The sequence below is a fragment of the Aegilops tauschii genome, chromosome 5 (assembly GCF_002575655.3).
Source record: "Aegilops tauschii subsp. strangulata cultivar AL8/78 chromosome 5, Aet v6.0, whole genome shotgun sequence".
In the NCBI taxonomy this organism is placed as follows: domain Eukaryota; kingdom Viridiplantae; phylum Streptophyta; class Magnoliopsida; order Poales; family Poaceae; genus Aegilops; species Aegilops tauschii.
In genome coordinates this window covers 394,487,239-394,492,286 of record NC_053039.3, presented here as the reverse complement: position 1 = coordinate 394,492,286, position 5,048 = coordinate 394,487,239, and the positions used below count along the sequence as shown (strand labels likewise).

At 46.0% G+C, this 5,048-nt stretch overlaps 1 non-coding gene and 1 pseudogene across 1 annotated transcript; one reads left to right on the top strand and one right to left on the bottom strand.

The window, feature by feature from the left end:
* Positions 1 to 271: 271 nt before the first annotated feature.
* On the bottom strand, positions 272 to 3,160 carry LOC109739986 (uncharacterized; annotated as a pseudogene).
* A 1,800-nt stretch (positions 3,161 to 4,960) lies between these two features.
* TRNAM-CAU (transfer RNA methionine (anticodon CAU)) lies at positions 4,961 to 5,048 on the top strand. Its single transcript is given in 2 exon segments — positions 4,961 to 4,998; positions 5,013 to 5,048. It is a non-coding gene; the product is annotated as a tRNA-Met (tRNA).

The window sequence follows — 5,048 nt, the reverse complement described above, 5'->3', positions numbered from 1 at the left end:
ATATTTTCTTTCTTCTTAAAGGGTTTTATTCTTACATAGAAAAGTTCATTATTTTGTTTTAGTTTTAGTTTTTGTGTTTTGTTTTCTTAAAGGGTTTCATTCTTCCATAGAAAACTTCATTATTTTGTATTTGTTTTAGTTTTTTATTTTCTTTCTTCTTAAAGGGTTTCATTCTCCTCTAGAAAACTTCATTATTTTGTTTTTGCTTTTGTTTTTTTTTTTACTTTCTTTCTTCTTAAAGGGTTTCAATCTTCCCTAGAAAATTTCATGATTTTGTTTTTGATTTTTATTATCTTTCTTCTTAAAGGGTTTTATTCTTCCCTAGAAAAATTCATTATTTTGTTTTCATTTTATTTTATTTTATTTCATTTTCTTTCTTTAACGGTAATACCTTTACTTTTGCATATTATAACATAGCGCAATTTCTATTTAAATTGCGTGCAAATTTTGCCATCACGTGGTTTTTATCGGAGAATTGCTTGCTTTTCATGTTGCTGCTGCTGCCTCGGGTGCTTCTGCAATTTGTATTGTGGGTATCCTTGCATGCAGCATGCATCTGTGGGCGTGATTTTGCGGTAGGCTTTTACCGGAGGTAGGCAAGTAGAAGTGTATGTGGAGCAGTTGCCACTTTTGTGCAGAACAAAGTCGTGCATGCCATTCGACTGACACCTATTTTGGGTGACTGACCTGTAGCTGCTCCCATCTAAATTTGCATCCAGAGGGGCCTGACTGAGCTGCATGCATGCGACATACCAAACACATCCTTTGACGTCGGTAGGGTGCCTGAGGCCTTGTAGAATGGGAGGTGTTTAGAAAAGGTACTTAGAGAAATAAACCAGAATTTTTTTAACACCGGTGCTTATTTGTATAGGGTAGACGCTTAACTAAGCGTCTCTTCTATAGAAATAGGCACTGGTGCTTCAGAAAAACCAGGTTTATTTTTCTAAGCACCTCCCTAAGCATCTTCAATTGTAGAAGGCCTGACGTGCAAGCCGTTGCGTTGCGGGCGCCGGCTGCACACCGTGTCGCTGGCTGCTAGTGGTAACGAACCAAGGCTTGATTAGCTTCCGGGCACACGGCTCCGGCGAGCGGCAGAGCAGCGTAAGAGCACCTCCAGCCCTTGTGCCTCCCCAGGGACGTTTTTTCATCCGGTTGGGGCTGCGCCGGTGCAAGTTTTGGGCTTGGGGGCAAATATTTCCAGCCGTGTCCACCCCAAGCACCTCTGCACCTCGATGAGGAGGACGCGTGGCGCGCAGCGAGGAAGCGGCCGGGTGCCACCGCTCCTCGAGCTCGCCCTGCGACGGCTCCGGCACGCCCGGGCCAGCGCGCGACGAGCAGGGCGGCGACGGCGGCACGCTGTGAGCAGGGCGGCGACGGCTACGCGCGGCACGCTGTGAGCAGAGGGCGGCGGTGAGGAGGCAGAGGCCGGCGCGCGGCGAGGAGGCGGCCGCGACCAGCGGCGGTGAGGAGGCAGAGGCCAGTTGCAGGAGACGTCGAGCGTCCGGAGCATGGCCTGTGGCAGCGCGGGCACCGGCCCCGTCGAGCAGCAGCGAGGTGAGCCGTGGTACGCGGGCGAGCTCCCGCGGGATCCAGGAGCTCCGCATCAGCAGCAGCGGCTCCGGCGATGCCGACCGCCTCGAGAGCTCGCCGCGCCGGCCCATCTTCTCCGACCGGGTCCGCCTTGGCGCGCGAGCCTTGCTCACGGCGCCCGCGGCGCGCGTCGTCACCGACACTACCGGCTTCACCTCCTCCTCCGGCACCGTCGCCATCGACATCGCCATAGCCGGCAGCACGGCCACAGGCGCTTCGCTTGCCTGCGTCGGCGTCGGCGTCGGCGTCATCGGGACGGTGAACGAAGCGAAGCTGGCGGCCGAGGTCTGGCTCTGCTCCACATCGACGCCAGCAGAGGAGGCCGTGGCGGAGGAAGCCGGGGACGGCTCCACGCGCTGGTCGCGGCCGCGCAGAGCGGGGGCTGAAGAGGAGCGAGCCCGCGACACGCGGAGCGGCGGCGGCCACGGACGGCGCACGGGAGGAGGACCAGGAGAGGAGCGCCGCGAGGGTGATGAGCTCGCCGACTCGCAGCATCCGGAACAGGAACAGGAGGCGAAGCCGCGGCGCTGCTCCGGTGGCGGCCATGGCGGACATGCGCGATGCTACTTCGAGTCCGGGGCGCGGTGAGAACATGTGGCCGCCAGCGAGGTGAGCCGCGGTACGCGGGGCAGCGGGCATGCACTGCACGTGGTGGGCGTAGTCAGAAAAAGAAAGGAGAGAGAGATTAGAGGTTGGCAGTGGGCCTTTTGCAGCCAAAAAATAATGCCGGCCCCCAGCTGCCCCCGATTCCCTGGGTTTGCCTTGCGTGCGTCAGCCGTAGTTTTCGTCAAATCCGACGTAAAACGAGCCTATGAAGGTGCGACTGGAACACTTTTTTAACACCGGTGCCAAAAAAAGGCTCCGGAAGGCCGTGCCAGGGACGCAGCTGGAGATGCTCTAACGGACTCGCCGCAACTGAGTGTGCCACAGCACTATCACGTTTCGCGTCCCCGCCCACCCACGCACGGACGCACGCCGGGTTGTTGCACACAGCTATCATGCATGCGAAATTGGCAAATTGCCTAGAAATACTCCGTCCTTTTAATGACAGGACGTCGAAATGCCAGGTCGTTATCTTATCAGATAGGAGATTGTTACCCCTTGTGACTCGATCGCTTTTTTTTTAGCCACAGATGCAAGGTAGTGCGTCGTATCTTCAAGTATTTTGATTTGGTGAATAATCTTTTTTCTTTCTTTTGGAACCAAGGCTTTCGATCACCTGGCTTTGATATAATGATGATAAAGACACATAGACCAACTTACACCCAGTAACTCAATGTTAGGTATATCAGCTTACGAAATAAAACACTTAGAAAAAGGGAGAAAAATGACACCCAAAAGCAAAACCAAAAAACGACATGGACTAGAGCTACAAGCTAAGCCAGGATGATCTAGAGAAGGTTGTTTGCAGCTCTTGAGGTTGTTGCCACCTTGTCCACTGATAAGCAAAGGGCCATCACCAAGATTCTCATCGGTATAAATAGCTCACTTGCGGGATCTAATCTAGGTCCAACTGCACAGGTACACCGCCATCAGCCATGAGACCTACACATGGCAACCCAGCTAGCAAAAAAGGAACTACTCCCTCCGATGCATATTAATTGCCGCACCTTTGGTACAACTTTATACTAAAGTTGTAGTAGAGCTGCGAAAATTAATATGGATCGAAGAGAGTTCTAAGATAATAAATAAAGTCACAAAATTGAAGTTTTTTTTTCCTTTATTGAAAACTCAACTAATTTGAAGACAAATCAGAGTATAGATCAAAACACTTGGAATGTTTGAAAAGTATATGTGTGTTCTTTTAGAAACCCAATTTTAATTAAAAATCATGTTAAATGAAGATTTGAAAGAAACATCATAGCGATCAATAAGACAATAAGTATATATATATGGGATTGACTATTGGTCACCCTGGGTGAAGAATAGCTATTCTTCACCCCCTCTATTTTAACAGCAATGCACTGTAATTTTATGTTTCGTAATTTTTTGTCTTATTTCATACGTAATAAGAGAGCGTAACAAAATATGTAATCACCGTAAAAAATATTTTATGTTACGTAAAATTACAGACATAAAAATAGTGTAAAATATACATAAAATGCAATTTTTCTGGTCTTATGATCTGTATTTTTGTTTTTATGTCAAATTTTACGTAGTGAATCGACATGAATGTAACTATTTGTATTCCATATGTAATTTTTTTATGAAACGATCGCAAGATTACCTCGGGTGAAGAATAATTTATTCTACACCCTGGATGATGAATAGTAACACTATATATATATATATATATATATATATATATATATATATATATATATATATATATATATATATATCGTAAAATCGAAATATTCCTGAAAAGTTTTTCAAAGTATTGGAATTTGTCAATTTGAAACATGATTTTTTAAGTAATTTTACAAAATTCCATGTTATCCAGAATTTTACTGTTTTTACTAAATTCCATGGTTTTCCATAATTACCGAATTCCATAGTTTCTAGAGTATTTCCTATTATTATGCATGTTTAGAGTTCTTGTAATGTTTCGTATATTGAATTTTTCCTTTTTCTAATTCTTTCATCCATCTCCCTCCCTTCTCATGGTTTTCTTTGTATTGATTGGATTGCCGAACGAGTACAAAATTGCTACCATGTCATCAATAAAAGGGATTTTAGTGGACGGACGAGCCAACTCTAGACAGTCTTGTCACTTAAGCGACAACCAAATATGTTGAGTGTTGTTATTAAGAGACCAAACTTAGCCTTTGCCAATAGTTAAGAACCAGATATATACTTCCTTTTCTAAATAGAAATATATTTAATGGAATGGCAGCAAAACCAGATAGAATTAATGCTCATAGGAAGGTCAAGCAAGCTTAAAGATGAGCTCCGGCCGAGCAAAAATGAGATGAGAAAACACCTAAGATGTAAAGCATGTGCTTATTAAACCAAGAGATTAGCAGTTAACTATGCTTGTCTTAGCAGTTAAGATGTAAAGGGTAAAGCATGTGCTTATAAAGGAGATGAAAAAGTTTAAGTCACATTAGGTTTGGTGTTCTAGTCTAATTTCCTGTCCATCCTCCCATGGTTAATCGTTTCTGAGGAAGCGCTAGTAGAGAAGTTGCCAGCCAGGGCGTTTCCAAGAAAGGCATAGAAAATCTCGCCAAAGGTGATTTTGCGACACATTCCTTGAGGAATTTTGCCCTCAGTGAACCTGCCGAAAATTTCCTTAGAAAAAGGAAAGAGAACACGTATACACAAAGAGCTCGGATTCCATTTAGGACGGAACCTGGGAATTAAGCACGCATCCAGGATTTGTATGGGCTGTGGCCAACAAGTAGGATTGTTTCGCTTCTAAGACAACAAAGGGGTGGTGGCGCAGTTGGCTAGCGCGTAGGTCTCATAGCTAACAGCGAGTGATCCTGAGGTCGAGAGTTCGAGCCTCTCTCACCCCA